Source organism: Cricetulus griseus (assembly GCF_003668045.3).
Source record: "Cricetulus griseus strain 17A/GY chromosome 1 unlocalized genomic scaffold, alternate assembly CriGri-PICRH-1.0 chr1_1, whole genome shotgun sequence".
Classification (NCBI taxonomy): domain Eukaryota; kingdom Metazoa; phylum Chordata; class Mammalia; order Rodentia; family Cricetidae; genus Cricetulus; species Cricetulus griseus.
This window is the reverse complement of record NW_023276807.1, coordinates 6,498,312-6,515,879: the sequence shown is the minus strand read 5'-3', so window position 1 is coordinate 6,515,879 and position 17,568 is coordinate 6,498,312.

Below are 17,568 nucleotides of genomic sequence, written 5' to 3'. Positions count from 1 at the left end.
CACAGAACACTTGCCGCCATACCCTGACAACAGTGGCTGTCATTTCTAACATGCTTACAAACACAGGGTATGTCCAGTGAATCCTAACTCTGTGTCCTTTTCAGAACTAGTATGTCAAGCTTTAATAATTTGAAAAGTTTAGTTTGTTCTCATTTTATTGTGTTAATCTCCATAGTTGGTAATCTTTGAAGACAAGATTACCTCCAAGCTTTCTCTTTCATTTTCAAATCCACTTTCTGTGACTTTGGCCTTCTATGTCTCCTTCTTCTTAAGTTCAGCATCAATGCAATGACAAAGTGTACCAAGGGGAAAACAAAATCAGACCTTGTCATCAACATGCGCAATTTTCCTATTGTCTCTATCATGAAAGCTGGGAGCCTTGATGATCTGATGATGTCTTGATCATATTTCTGAAGGAGACATTTCAGAAGTCTGTAAGTGTCTTCTCTTCATCTGATGTCAAAATAGAATAACCTTAAACAAATGTATCAATTCCCACCTTACTAATTACAGAATAAAATTCTCTGCCTGTTTTGCCTGTAACTATCATGTGGAACCTGCTTGATTTTTGAGCTCTGCTCTTGCAGACCTGAGCTGTGAAGAATGCGCTCTGTGGTGTATTTGTAAATAAGGTCTTCATTCATTTGGAGAGGCAGCGTATCTTCTTTTGGTATGGGAAGGAATGTAAATTGCCTACAGATGACTTCTGTTATAGGTTATAAGAAAAAAAAAGACATAGAGCAACATTTACTTTAAAGAGCAAAAGACAGCCCACTCTTGTTCATTTCAATACAATAAACAGTTACATTTCTCAGTTTAAATATTTGGAAATCAGATCTGGAACACATGTCCTTTGTTCCTAATTCAAAAAAGTGGTAGTTTTGTTTAAAAATTTTGTTTGCCATTAGTCTATGCAATCTGTGTTGCAGCAGATGCATGACGAGCCATATTAAAATACAATAAAAGAGCACCCAGGGCACTTTATTAAAAGTAGAATCAAGAGAATACTTTTGATGCCAAAGAATTATACTCTTCAAAGTTGATTTAGTAAAAAGTAATTGGAATCAATGGGTTAATTGTTTTTAGAGCACTTATAAGTAAATATTATTAGCAAAGTATTTTAATTACTATACTTTATGCGGCCCAAATGTAAGCATTTATTAATACAAACCAAGCACTCATTACAAATTTGCACAGAAAATGATAAAATATTATGTATGAAATGAAGCATTAGCATGGACCATTAAGTCCTCTATTTTCATTTAATTGAATTTGTCAGTAGTACCCTCTTTAACTGAAAACCAGTCATAACCACAAAATTAAATAATAATTAAAGAAACAACTATTGAAAGAGTTGCTTGGGAGCTAAGGTGCCATTTAACCAAAACATAGCAATTTAATGTAAATTGCAGATCATGTAGACACAGTTCTGAAAATGATGCTTCCTGTGGTTTCATGTATGTTTTTGTAAATGCTCCCACATTACACATTAGATGTCCTAGTTGGAGGACCTGCCTTGTTGAAAAAATGGTAGGAAGTCTCCACAGTCTCACACACCTCATTATGATGTGAGAAGTCAAGGACGGCAATATACAACAAAATAACTTTTTGGCTAGATTGTTATCTTGTACTACCAATAACTGAATTGAGATCTAGATCCAGGAGTGTGTTTCTTTCATATTCTCATAAGCCACTTAGCAAATGGTCTACGTGACAGTACAGTCCAGGATATGACTCCAGTTCACTTGGCTTTTTTCATGCACAAAACATGCACTCTACCCTATGTGCTTTGTGATAAATTGCATTACTCTTTCAAATAAAATTTTGTTTATAAACTCCTGACTTAAAAATCTAATACAAGACACAGTTTGCTTTTCATAACAATATTGTTTAGCTGTGTGTGGATGTGTGTACATGTACATTTATATGCACGCCTGCACACATTTATTTATTCTTACTAGTTGATTCTATCCTCTGCAGGCTACTTTTTATGCTCTCTAGGCAAGCTCCATGATGCACAGCCAGCAGGGGGAGATAGGATTTAAGGAAATAGCAAACTGAGGTTAAAGAAAGCAACTACTTTAGAAGACAAACAAACAAACAAACAAACAAAAAAGGATTTCTTAAGGCATCTCAAGGAGTACCTCTAATGCATATGGGGGGTGGATGTCAGATGCCGTGGAGGCTGCCAAATGGAATTTTGAGAAATATTTTGTGCTGCTCCATTAAAGGTTTAGGTTTGAAGTCCTGCACACAAATGAGGAAGCTATTAGATGCACTTGGCAGTGCTTTCCAATAGAGAAACTATGAATCTATATATGTGAATCTAAGAATCAATTTACACAGTACAAAGATCATAGCATTTATGTACATATCCTCATGTGCACAGAGAAAGTATCAAGGTTGCAGCTTAATATTGCTAACAAATGGGGCACTCACATGTACAAATTGAAAAATGATAACAGCAACAATGACGGAAGAATTCCAATATTTAAAATGTGATTACTATTATGCATATAATTTAACTTGAATTTATTATATTCAAGTGACTCAAATATACATGTCAGTGAAGTGTAATCAATATGGGTTCCCCATTGAGAATCATGTTTCCTTGAAAATGATCAAGCTTGTGGTTTGGAACAAAATATTCTCCTTTCATATTTACCAATATCATTTTAATAATCTCAGTTTAACCAGGAAGAAAGTTCACATGGTTTGTCTGGTACTAATCACACTAATATGTTCAGAGTCTGCCATTAGTGTGAAGGGGCCCCCAAGTACAAAAGTGAAGATTGACATTTACTGAATGATGTTAAACTTGTAGCTAAGGAAAATAGAAATTTAAAAGCCTACCCTACATCTGAGAACTTATTCACCAAGCAGAACACTTTCACATGCTCTATTTAATTTGGTAGTCAACCACTTTCAAGATAAAGTGTCTACAGCCATATTACAGACTGAAAAAAATAGCATGTTTGTAGTTCTATTTGTCCATAAGTTACAAGTATATGAAGTTTGTTTCATTTTTCTAAGGTGATACTCAAAGAAATTCTCAAATTTACATTGTTAGAGTTCAAAATAACCATTTACCATTGGGTTAGCAATTACTTTTTTAAACTGGAAATATGAGTATGCAGAAATTTGCCTTTTTACATCCATGCTCTTCACACTTGTCATCTCCTCAAGGATTCCATTGCAGATGGCCATGTAAAGCAAGATCTTAATTTGAGAGGAAATTCAATTTTAAAACTCCTGAAAATCCTGCTACATACATGCATGTATGTACACACATATGTACACACACATCCCTCCTAAAGTCAGATGCAACTTTGTTACATTTTTTGAATTTTTGTAATTGAAATGTTTCATTGACAATTAATAGCTATGCAAAGTTATGAGATACAAGTTGATATTTAGTCTTTGTACATATCATAGAAATAGTTGTCCAGGGTGTTTAACACATCTGGTGCCAAACAACACTTTTTGTGTATGATGAGCATGTGAAAATCTATGGTTTATTAATTTCAAATATATCATTGACTAGGTTCACCAGGCATTAAAACGAATCACTAAAGTCTGTGCTTACAGTGTTAACTGAAATGACTTTGTTTTGATCCCAAATATCTTCATCCATTTGTCTCTGTCTCCCTAGCAACTGATAACCAGCTGCCTGAGTTCAACTTCTTAAAGAGTCTATATAGTAATACAGTAACATATAAGTACTTCTGTGCCTGTTTTATTTGACCTAACATTTTTTCTTTTCCCATCCATGAATAATAAAATTTAATTCCTTTTAAAGGCTGTATAATATTCCATTGAACTTATAAATCACATACATGTTTTCTGAATCCATTCATCTATTGATGGATACTTATATTGGTTCCATGCCTTGGCTATTGTGAATAATTCTGAAATGATCATGGCAGTGCAGATGTCTTCTTGACATACTGATTTTAATTCATTGGATATGTACCCAGAAATGGGATTACTGGACCATATGGCAGTTCTGTTTTTAGTTTCCAATATTCCAATTTTATTTTCTATCCAGCCCATACATGATACCTGACTGATCTCAAAAGAATAATTCAAAAGGGTATGACTGAAAGCCATGAAGCTCCAGGATGGAGTGCTATTACATAGACTGGAGATCAACCTCACACAAGGACTTGGACATGTTGTGCACTACTCTGACTCTTCCACATTCAGACCATGGGTCAAGTTCATTTCAGAGAGAGAGGAGGGGGAGACTGCAAAAGACTTTTGCTGAAATATCTTTCTCTTACTAAAATATTTAATTCCTAGGAGCTTCTGAATATTTTATCATATATAGATTAAACTGAGATTCATAGAATTTAATGTGGAGAGTTGTGCTATTTTTATATCTTAGATATGCTGATTTTGTTCCCCCCCATATCAATATACTTCCTTCTAAATCCAGCACACTTGAAAATTTCCCCCATAATCCCTCACCCCACATGCCTGTCCAGAACTGTCCTTTGTTTTGGACAGAACACTATGACTGAATTTACTGCTACAACTGATTTACAAAACTGAAATGGAAACATATGCTGTAAACCTCACTGTCTGGGGATCTATGAATATAACATTGGTATGTCAATGTGGCCATCTTCCAGGACCTTAAAAGAATGGGATGAATGTTGTTGAACCATAGTTTATCAGAACATTTGAGGGGATTATATCAACATTTTATGTTTTCACTGGGAGAAAGGCAATCTCTTCAGTGCTGGCATTTAGAATGTGGATTCAGAAGTCTTTGAAAGTTGCCAGAAAAAGTCCAATCTCAGAGGGAGGCCCAGATGATAGACTACTAATCAGAAAATGTATCATTCCAGCCAGATGGTTGGGATTGCACCGAGATACCTCACAATAGCTGTGAGGAACAAACTAACATTTACATCCTAGGTTCAACCATGGATGGAACCTGAAAGGAAGTGAAGTCCCCTGATCCATTAAGTTACTGGGCACTCTGATAGAGACAATACTATTTCCACACAGGAATCTTCTTTCAAATTCTGCATCCCAGGGCAACTCCAGGCGTTTCTGAAATATGTATGTTGTTGACTAGAGTGGGTTACATAACAATGCCCATTTTGAAGACATGAAGAGGTGTATCTTTCTATGTCCCTGGAAAGAGAAAATTAACCTGGACAATTGATATACACTGAATGATATGGCCCAGGGAATTTTCATGAAAAGGAATATTTTAGAAGTCTTTTATATTTCTTGTAGTTTATGTTTATGAATGCTTGTCTGTATTTTTATGTGTGAACCATGTACATGCCTTGTGTCCATAATTGTCAGAAGAGGGGGTTAGATGACTTGGAAGTGAAGTTACAAACTGTTCTGAGACTCCATATGGGTGCTGGAAATTGAATCCAGGTCCTTTGCAAGAGCAATAAATGCTCTAAATTGCTGAGCCATATATCCAATCCTAAAAGGATTATTTTTTATAGTGAAAGTTATTTCTTGTAAACAGTTCCTCAACTAGAAATTTAAAACTCTCTCAAAAAGGCATTTGCATAATTAACTGAGAACTTTAAAAGTCTGTAGTGTTAAAGAAATAATTAGCATCCTTCCCCCTCCCCAAGCCTTCACTTGATGTCTAGTGTCACTCAGTATGCTCATATGTGCACCATATTGTCACATGCTGCAGGGCTGGTCTGCAGAACTTCTAGTAAACATAAATTAATTAACTTCCGTCATGTGTGACCAATGAGTCATGTGAAATCTTGGCCTCATTTCATTCTCTGGACGATGTTGGCCTTGGTGCAGGTTGTTTCCATGCTGTTCCCTGTCTCAGAAGGCCTCAGTCTCCCTGGTAGAAATGTGTCTGTATCTGATGTAAGAGTTTTCCCTGGTTTTTGAGGCTGCAGGCTAGAGCATCCCTAGGCACTACCTCACCTTTCTTTCTAGTAGAACAATCTGGACACATTAAGAGGAATCAAAAAACACCTGAGCCACCATTGATGTTATACAGAGTAGGTGAGAAAGAGACTAGAAAAAGCTAAGACTGAACAGAAAAGAGAAAACAGAGATACTGGATCATGCCCTACGTCCCAGAACAAAGGCAAAATACATTATCAAAAGCTCTGAATGAGAAATATACAGAGGCAAGACACCCTGCTGAGAATTCCAGCTCCCAAAGGAAAATGATAGTACAGTTTATGTTTTCTCAATAGACTTACCAACAAATTCATGGAGCAACAGACTCTTACCTGAACTTAACAACAACAACAAAAAAGGATTAAAGTTTTGTCTGGACTCCATTTTTGAAAATAGTCACTACTTCATTGCAGGAATGAGAGTGTGGAGGGCATGACTACCTCTGAACCATTTAGTTCCATAGTGTCCCTCACCATGGTTTATAGCAAACAACTGAAGCCCTGTAGATTAAAAACTCCTGTAGGTGAAAATAAAGAGATTTTTACTTGAATTCTGGGTATACCAGTGGCTGTCTGTTGTAATCACAATTGATTTCATGTGACTCTTATCAGCTGACATGTCACAAGTTGGAGAGACTCAAAGACATCAATTGTATTTTCTTGTTCAGGGACTCTCCCACTTACTAACTTTCCCATATTGTGGCCTGACAAGTATGCATAGGGAATTTAGAGTCCCAATCCCAGAGTGTCCACAAGGAAAATATTGAAATACAAAGGAATTAAAAATTGATTTAGACATAAAATGAATAGACTAGCTTTAACTTTGTATTTGCAAGTAAGATCAAAGTTCCCCCCATCGTTTGGCTTTTATTTTGGCATTTTTAATATAAGAAATAAAACCAACCTTTTGGACCTCTAGAAGAATTGTGGCTTAGACTAAAAGGAAAGGTTTATGGTGTTGCCTGTTTGAGATTGTGTCCCATATTCCCACGTCAATGTCTTTTTTGTTAGACGTGGTCAATCCTATTCCTGCAATAAAACAGCTCATCTGATCACTACCTGAATTATTATTTTGAACGTATTATGAATGAGATTCTGATCTTTTATACTCCGGAAAATTCTTCCTTTAGTACTTTAAATAGAATATGGATGATTTCCAGTTGATTTTATATGACATATTCATGTTTCCATTTGTTCAGATACTTAAATTAAATTTTTATATTAATTTAAACTTGGGTGCCTTTTTTAAAACAAATGAGATTTTATATAACTTTGCTGGAGTACAATTCTTTTTGAAAAGGAAAACCAGGAACAACTCATTTCTTGTGTAAAAATAAAGCAGGTGGCTTTCTGAGACCCACTATTCATTTATAAGTCTATCTCAAATTATGGGGGCCTTCTTTAAAATCAATGGATGCATTAGATGCATCCTGATAGATTACCAACGTATCCATATCCTGTGGTTGAGAATAACAAAGAACAGGGCTGGAAGGATGGCTCAGGAGCTAAGAGCACTTGCTGCTTTCTGAGATGGCTGGGGTTTGATTTCCAGCACTCACACCAGGTACCTCCTAACTATCTTATATACCAATTCCAGGAAATCCAACATTCTCTTCTGGCTTCTGAGGACACCCTTACACATGTACACACTTACACACACACACACACACACACACACACACACACACACACACATAATAAAAAAGAAAAAGAAAAAGAACAATGGAGCTATCTCTTTGTGTGTCCTTGGCTCCATGTTTGCAATATGATTCACCGACCCTCCACATAGAGATCTCTTACATCTGTTTGTGGAGACTGTTTATAAGGTCTCTGATTCTTCTCCCAGGACTGTCTTCCTCCAGCAGGCTTCTGCACAGTGTAATACTACGAGAGTGACTAGGCAAGAACTGAAAGACCCAGAAGCCTACACCAGAACTCCCACAAGGTAAGTCCTGTGACCTCTGTTCAAATGAATGGAAAGATCAGCAGAGAACCATATCATAGAAGGGCAAGTGGGGACATACCAATGGAATCCAATCTTATGCCTGGCTATTGCTACCAAAACTTCTAAGATATCTACAAAGTCTCCTTTAAATTAAGCCTCTCCCTAAAGCATCCACCATCATATGCCGAAATAATCAAGGGAATATGCAGGATATTATGGTGTTGTAAACTCCTTTGTATTCCTTCCTCCTGTGTGGCCTCCCACCAAGGAAAAACTCTAATAAAAGAAAAGAGGATTTTTAGTTTATAATACCAGATGCTCTCATTTCAGGCATTAGTGCGATATTGACTCTTTTTTTAAAAATGTTATTCACCATAATACTCTTAGAGAATTTGTATCACAATGGGTGTACTACAGATAGATAGCTCAGCACACAAGGCCCCTGAGATTCCATAAGGCAGACCACCTGGCCACAGAGAATCTCCAAGCTCCCTGCCTTTGCTGTCAATGGCACCACGTTTGCAATGTCTCCATCTCAGTGTGCTAAATATAGTTATGATGATAACCCCATGCAGAAACAAAAAACATTATCAACATAAATCATGGTGGTCACAGAATATTATTTTCAGTTTCAATTTATGTGTTCATTTCATTTCAAGGGAGCAATATTCAGTGATCAATAAAAGACTTCTAAGCATAGAAATACACTACAGTGGAAACAACAGCTCTGTGGGGAGCAGAAGAAAATCCAGAACTGTATGAAATGTGCAAGTGTGTTAAGAGCTCTCTCTGCTCATGTGTTTAAATGATGGTCATCTCAATCAAATCCCACTGCTATATAACTCCCTATTGATACACCATGGGGAATAAGAGTGGCAGTTTACAAGCCAGAAAAGATACTCTTTGAAAATGCTTGAGTAAAATATTTTGTATGTACTCATGATGGCATGCAATTTTTCCAAATATTTTAGGTGGGAGAGGGAGGAAGCAAGGGGAGATTGATTGAGAGAGAAACGGAGGAGACACTAACATACCTAGAATTCAATGTTCAGTACAAATCTAGTGTCTCTGTGTTGTCTGACAGAGATAGATCTGACCCTTGCAAGAAGCTGGGCTATTATTAACTTTGCAGGACATAAGCCAGATTTGATAACCAGCAGTTGTATTGTGGACAAGTCCCACTGATCCTGCTATGCTGTGCACTGGACCATCTCAAAAATACCAATCTTCTCTAATCAGCAAAGTATCATCCTACTAAAATCCAAGTTTGGATCTGGAATTTTCTCAGCTTCCCTTTAGATGGGGCACAAGCATATCAATGGTTAACATTCTTCAGTCACAAGTAACTTCTGGATCACCCAAAAATTACTGATGAAACTTGCATTCCTTTGGTCTGTATCCCACATAAAAGTGACTGTGTTCTCATACAGCATGTTTGCATATAATCTCTGGGATGCCTGGACAGGGAGCACAGGCTTCCATTGATCAAATTGGAGAATTTAACATTAAAGGAAAAATAATCCCATCCCCACCTGCTTTGAAAGCCCGATCACACTGTGCATATCGAGATACTCAGAACTCAGAAAATATTTGTTGATGATGGTAGCTGATATTGGCCTCCCTTGACATTGCTTTTTTTTGATACTCATTTTCAAACAACCAAAATTCAGTATAAAAAAATACCATTTCGAAGGGGGGAATTCACACAACCCACTTTCAACATAGTTCTGAAAGCATTTTGCAATAGACCAGGCTGACTGAGGCAACACCCAACAGGCTGGAGCCTGTTCCATTCTGAACATGCCATGAACAGATTCTAGCTTTACTGCTTCAAAATATTCTTGTCGCAACTCCAGATCAGCCTTTCGATGAAGCACTCATTTTAGGCAATTTCTTATTTCACATGATTTGACTCTGAAATAATTTCACGTCGTAACACTCAAACAGAAGATGACATGAGGCAGAAGATGACTTGCATGGTTTGATCCATTTCCCTTCCCGATTTTAGATGCTGTCTCTCTGCAGCTCCATCTATTAAAATGCTCAAGTTAATTTTGACCAAGGGAGATGCTAATTAGAGACACTCTCTTCATGAGTAAAAGCAAAACTTCACATTATTTATAGATTTGTTAATATTGGTGCTTCATTTTCCAATAATCTGAATAGACAGTTTACTCTAAAAGTTTTATCTATTTAGAGACTGAGTGCCATTATGAATGCATTTAATAGAAAAACAGCTTATTCTGAATATACACAAAATGAATTTTTCGGTCTTTTATGGATTTGTTTTCACACATAAACTTCCAGAATTTGCCACATCAATTTTAAAAATGGCTTTTAAAAGACCGTACAGATATTGAAATCAAAATATATTTTCGCTATTACACTTAAGAAGAGATCCACTTTTTCAAATCCCTTTGTTAGAGAAACACCTAGCACTCCATCCACCTTTACTTCTGCTACAAGCAAGAGTTGAATAGAAGCCAATTTGCTGACTCAGTCACTGTTACATTCTGTTTATTTTAGCTGCGAATCTAAGAAAAGCACAGCTCAACTAAGGTTGACTTCTGTGAAATGAGGAATCAAAATATGATCATAAAAGCTGGCTGACACTGAGCAATGGACTTGTGCTGGTCAGTACGTTTAGCTTTGGCATCTTGTCCCACCCTTCCCAATAACCCCACGATGTAGGTAATGTTCACCCATGTCTCATAAATGGAAGAGCAATGTCTCAGAAAATCAGCTCCCGCAAACCAGCAGTAAGAGATGGAAGCAGATCCAAGTGCATGTTGAACGACTCTAGACCAGTCAAATTTCCAGGAGTAACTAAAACTGAAAAATAATTAACATGTCTACATAGTGAAACTTCCTGTGACTACTGATTGTCACATTGATACTACAGATATCAACTACCTCTACAGTCTCAGGTACTCCTATTGGATGGTGTCTTTCTAGATTATTGTGTCTTAACAATTAATAAAAATATAAATTATTGAGTTTCTGTAATTATAGGTATCTTGAGCTGGGGATGTAGTTCAATGGTAGAGTGTCTCCCATATATGGGTACCTGAGTTTGATTCCCAGTACCAAAATATCAAAACAGAAAATATGATTGGTGCCTTGTAGTACAGGCCTGCCGTCCTAGCACACAGGAAACAGAGACAGTGAGATCATCACATGTTCACAAACAGGCTGGCCCACATAGAAACTTCCAGGCCTAGGACTCCACAGAAAGACGATGTCCAAAAACTAATTAATGTAATAAAATAACATTAATCAATTGTGATATCTATAGTTCTATCTTTACTGGTTATCCTTCTTATTGACTACTGTTGATACCTGTCATCTCAGAGAATGGCAAAATGCTTTCATTGTCCAAATCTTAGTGACACAATCCTATTCAACACAGGAGCAACAGCTTGAGATGTGAAATTGTGGAATCAAGCAGCTGAGTTGGAAGTGGTGCCAACTTGTCACCAAGGAGAAAAAAATCACCCATAAGAAGTGGTGAGAGGACCCAGGGAACCATGGCTCCCAGACAAGTGCCAAATGTCTGACACCACACATAAAATAAAAAAAAAAAAAAAACTGAAAATGGGGGCATACAGGCTGAAGCTTACTATCTAGAAATAGGAATGCACATACAAAATTAAGAGTGACTTCCTAAATATGATTTCTTTTTCAAATCCCACACAAAGTAACTTAAATCTCAGATGTCTACAGCAGAGTCTACAGGGGACTCCATTGAAATAAAACACTGAGAGAGAAGAGGAAACTAACAGATGTGTCACTTCCATCCAGTGGGCAGTTGGATGAGAGCAGATCTCTGTGGCAGCAACTGAGCAGGATATGAAGATATTGTAGCTTCAGATGTTATGTGTACTGCCAGGAAGATGACTGTCTGTAACTTCTCTGTCCCTGCATCTTCAGAATTATACATTTATACACAAGGTCATTGACTTGTTTATCCATTTTAATATTAACATTGCATATGCAATACCTCTTTAACAATGAGGAAAACTCTGTGGGCCTTCGACTGGAATGTTTTGGAAAGAGAAATGTTCTGTTGGCTACTAGATGTTTTAATGATGACCTACGGAAAGGACACGATGAAGCAATGTTGTGTGTGTCATATGGGAGAGGACAGTCCTCTACCCTGTCCTCACAGCTCAACTTTAAGCCAGCCTGGGCTACACAGTGGTCTTTGATTGATGCTACCTAAAACACAATAAAATTTCTGATATCTAAGTCCCCAATTAAAACCCCAACTGTCAACATCAAATATGACTTCTACTCTGGATGATTAATACTTTTACCTTGTGCATTTTATGTGATTACACTTCAGACATAAATGGGGCAATCATGTTCAAAAGAAGAATCATGTACCTGCATACGCCTGGTATAGAGTATATACAGAGCATATACAACTGAATACATGTCAAATTGCTAAATTTTTATGATGTTGACTTAAACTTCTAAGTTTGCATTAGGGCAAATTGAAGATCATTGAATCCAATGATTATTCCAACAGACATATAGAGGAAAGTTAATTCATTTGTAATTTAAAATCACATTCAAAGGAAATCAGGAAATATTTTTAAGTTCATATTTACTCCCAAAACTTCAAGCATATAAATTCAGTCTCACTTGAATCTCTTAATGTCTTAATTTGGTTTGTAGAGAAAGTATATTTTCTTTCATTCATATAATTCAAAACAGCTAAACAGATTCTATTTCAACCATTTAAATGATTCACACGTGAGAACGAATATGGAAAATCTACGCCCTAAACAAAGCTGGAGCCTTAAATTATCATGATAATTTAAAATGTGTGTAATGTAATTATAGTGTAGGGTCTGCTACAATGAGCTCCGTAGTGCTCTATATCCGATGTGTGAGGACTCTGATATTAGCTATGGCTCTCTCTGAGCATTTTTTTTACACATTTCTGAATTATGATACCTATGCCAGAATCAGTCTAGTATACCAAGGATTTTTTGGATGGAGACATGAATTTTTTAAAAATTGTCAAAACATGATAGAACAAACGTTCAGTTTCTACGCAGGATCTACTAAAGTATGAATATCAAATACGTATAAGATTTTAAAGATGTAAAGATAATCATATTCTAAAAAAGTTTAAAGTTATAAGAACTAATAATGAATAATTTTTATAAACAAAGCAACATAGAAACATCTAATTGTATACCATAATTATTATGATGTCCTTTCAACTCAATGCTTATTTGGCCATTTATACAAATGTTTTTCTTCTGTACATATAAAACTTGCCATGCCACAGTGCTTGCCCTCTTCCAGCAATGAAAACTCTGTTGATTATTAATTGTCAAAGTGACAATTGTACACTGATACTAGATGTGAAAGTTTGGTTAAAACTATTAAGTATTGGGCTCTGTTTACTGTAGATAGCTCTATGACAAAATGTGAGAAATATATTGATTGCTTTCTAAATAGTGTAGCTTAAATACAAAAAGTTCTTACTTCCAGTGAGGCAGAAAGGCAACAGACTTAATTGTCTTCCATGCTAATGGGCAATGTTCTGTGAATCCAGGAAATAAACAAGATATGATATTCAATTTTATATACTACCTAGTCATCCATCCACCCATTCATCTATCTGCCCATGCATGTAATCATCAACCATCCATTGACAAACAGCTTCTACAAATAATTCCAACATACAAAACTAAGGAAAGATTGGTAAGGAGTATTTTCAGATTGTGAGACATGTAGACAAATAAGTTAATTAAAGGTACTCTGGTAAATATCGATATATGGATGGATAGATTACAGGTAGATGATATATGACGATGATAGAACGATGACAATGATGATAGAAGATGGACAGATGGATAGTTAGATAGAAAGACAGGCAGATACTATATTGTGGTACTTAATAAACACATGCAACTGATCCAAAATGGGAAAGCAGAGAAGGATTCCCATAGGAAAATGGAATTGAGTCTTAATCAGGAAGATGTGACTGAACTTAGTCACAGGAAGCTCCAGAGGCCACCTGTTCCTTCCTCCAATCCCTACAACAATGGACAACCGAGATTTGCAGGCAAAGGGAAGAGATACCAGTCTGGAAATACCTCAGATTCTTAAAAATAGCTGCAGGTAGAATTGTGTGGGGTATGTGGAGCACTGCAGGGGGTGATGGAGCCCAAACCACAAAGAGCAGGAGAAGCAGATGGCCAATCAGCTGGAAATTCCATAAGCTGAAGAGAAAGCTTCTCCTGTGCTTTGAACTCTGTGGGATATGTCAAACTAAGTTGGGACCCTGAGATATAAATAAAAATTAAGTGCAAATATAGAAGAATAGTGTTTTGAAATATTACATATTTTCTAACATCTCATCGGTGTGAGTTCAAGAAATCTTTCTTTTTTTTTTCTTTTTAGAAGTAATGATGGATTGTATAGAACTAAATGTCTGATAAATATGAGTAACAGCCTCCTTAAAGTTACTAGGATTTCAGAAGGGACTATTCCTCTATAAACAAATAGAGTGTTGAACTGGTCTGCCTGTGATGGCTACCCTTTGCTAAACCTTCACTTACAGTATCTTCACCCCTTCAGGGTGTGGGCCTGGCTGCCAGGTGTGGCCCTAGATGGATGAGGTCACAGTTCCCTGCTGACCCTGCCCCCGCCCCTGATTTCCTGTTCTCTTTTATCTGCAGCCCCCCTTAAAACCCCAATAGGAGCCTGCCAAAGCTGGGCTGTCTACTGTCCTCAGGCCCTGCCCACTGTGGACTCCCAGGCTTACCCCTACGTGCGTGTTTGACCCTAATTTTGGATTCTGATTCAAGTTCAGGCAACCCCTCTTCTCATGCTGCTGATTGTGGCTCTAGTTTGAGACCACCTGTCAGCCTTCATTTGCCTCCAGTGGAAATTCTGATTTGGGCTGTCAGACATACCTGCCCACATGGGATTCTGGCACTAATTGTATACTTGAGAAGCTTACACTTTTTGTTTACATACCTATTTATTTTGGTCTTGTACATCTGTTTTGATTCCTAATAACCACCATCCTGGGTTTCTCACAATTCACAGCCTGGAGAAAGGCTTCAGAGATCTGCTGCATGGAACTTTAATGCACATCCAGGCTAGGTGGAAATTGGTGGGTTTGGCTCACAAGGACTGCCTGTCTGTCACTGCGCAAGCAGGCCCACTTAGACTGCCAAGAGAACTTAGTGTGTGTCTTTGGAAATGCAGTTTCCATCAAAGTAAGTGTTCCTAAAAGTGAATTTTGTTCTCTATTATTTTTGTCCTTTGTATTTTTTTTTTACAAAATTACCAAGGATTTTGACTACATGCTGTTTTATCTTTACCTTAATTTGTGTCCCTGCAATTTTGCATCATACATGTTAAAGTTAAGAATCAATACAAGTATAGTCTATATCTTTCCAACATAGAAACCTTCCTAAGAGCCTGATGCTACATGTTCTGAGAAATGCTTAAAGTTACTCTTACATAGTAACACAACTTTTGTCAAATTAGACACAAATTGAAGGAAGCAATCTTATGCAGCATGAGTCACTCTCATTTTTTCTAGATGGTCCTTAAAGGGACAGAAAAAGGGGATATTTTAAAACTATTTTTAAATTATTTGCTGTTGTATTAATCCACACTGAAGAGATTCATCCATTCATAAAATCACCTGACTTCAAAGAGGATATATCCAAGTATTTCAAACAAAAAAATACTGCATTACACATCAACCCTACAAAGTCATGTACTGTTAGAACTATATTCTGGGATGTTACTATTGTTACATTCTTCATAAAATATATTTTGCAACAGCTGTTATATAATATATATTGTATAAATGTATTCTGGGAATACAACACACTCTTACATAATATAAATCATACAAAGCTTACTTTACTTTTGACACCAACCTACAGTTTTTCAAGGACTTGGTAATATCTAACAGTATACTTTTATTAATACACTCAAATCTTACTAATATCAGTTCTTCATAGTAAACATACTATTTAGCAATATTTAAAGGGTTTTTTTTAGTTGATTTCTTTCCAATTGTCACCCCTATCTCTCAGAAAGTTCCAAAGTTTCTGAATGTTAACCTAACCCTATAACACAATTGTTACCATATATATACCCGACACACAATGTGCAATCATGATTATTTCATCTTAAAATTGTAATTTACGCATAAAATAAATAAAAGGAAAATGGTGTATGTACAGTAAAACTTCCAGCAAGGGTTTATTTAACTCTCCAGTCTCCTTTCCCTAAGTGCCCTGTGCAGAGTGTCCTCCCCATCCTCCTCATTCTCCTTCCCTCCTTCTCTCCTTCCCTCTCTCCTTTCTTACATTCTTATCTTCCTTTTCATTACCCTTTCACTATCTTTCTGCCCTTTTACTCATCTATATTTAGACTTTTCTTTGTGTTATTCGTATATAGGATTTACATATACATGAACTGGTCTTTTGTCCAGACAGAGTGAAGGCAAAGATGACAGATCTACAGCAGGACAGTGGAGAAGATGGAATAGAGGGTTATTTTACTTTTTCTTGTATCTTGTTATTTTCAGAGTTTGAAGTTGCTGGTGAAACTCACAGAGGGTCTACCAAGCAGAAGGAGCCCTCAGGTTTATTCTTGAACACAGTTGGAAATCAAGAGGACACTACAATTTTTCTGCAATCAGTCACTTCAGCTTCACTGAGGAGTGCTCAGACATCTTCTTTATGACTCTTTGGATATGAAGTCAACTTGTATCTGCCTGACATCTGTGCATGGTGATTCTGGTACCTTGGAACACTTATGTAAGTAGGAAGTTTGCCCTTCTGTTTGTCATTTAGCCAGGATCCTGACTTAAGAGGAGCTTTCCCTGTTCAGTAAACAGCATGTACCTTGCCTAGAACACAAGTGGGTACCCCCACAGGACCAGCTCTTGAATTCATGTAGACAAACACATAGTGCTTTATCATTTGCATGGGAGTTGTAACATCCTTTTGTTTTGATCCTGTTTACTGAAACCCCAGATGTATTAGAAATTCTATCAAACAATTTTTTTAAAAATAATGATGATATTGATTAATATTGAGAAGAATAGTAAGTCCTGATAGTTTGACAAACAGCTTTAGTTTGTCAAGTGATTTTTCCTTTTGGTTGGGCAAAATATGTTTGGCCATGCAATCTTCAATCCCTAATTTTGTAATCTCTTGGGTATTTCTAGGGAAATTTAGCCCATGTGTTTCTGGTACATAGCCTCTCACATTGTCTCAATGTTATTTTCCAAAACCTTTTATTTGTGATATGGCTAGTTTATTAAACTCTGTACAAGTTCCTGAAAGTGTTATTCTTGCTCTTTTTGAAGACCCCAGTTGACATGAACTCAAAGCCCTAGAGTTTGGTTCTAGAGTTAACAATGACAAAGTTTGACTGGAACCCAAAGCTGCCTATTACAGTTAGGACTTCCCAAAGTATCATGTTTAAGAAGAGCAAGTGTTCCATGTCATGTACAAATGAAAGTGCAGTAGAGAACAAATGTGGAGAGGTTGATACAGGGCCTCCAAGGGATGTGCAAATTTCTGTTTCATTAGCTTTCCTTTACTGGTTAATTCCCAAGCCACTTCTCCCTAGGCCCTTCATTGTATCTTAAGTAATTTCATGTTGTATACAAAAAAAAATAAGTAAAATATTTTAAGCAAGTTTTCTGATAATCTTGCCAGA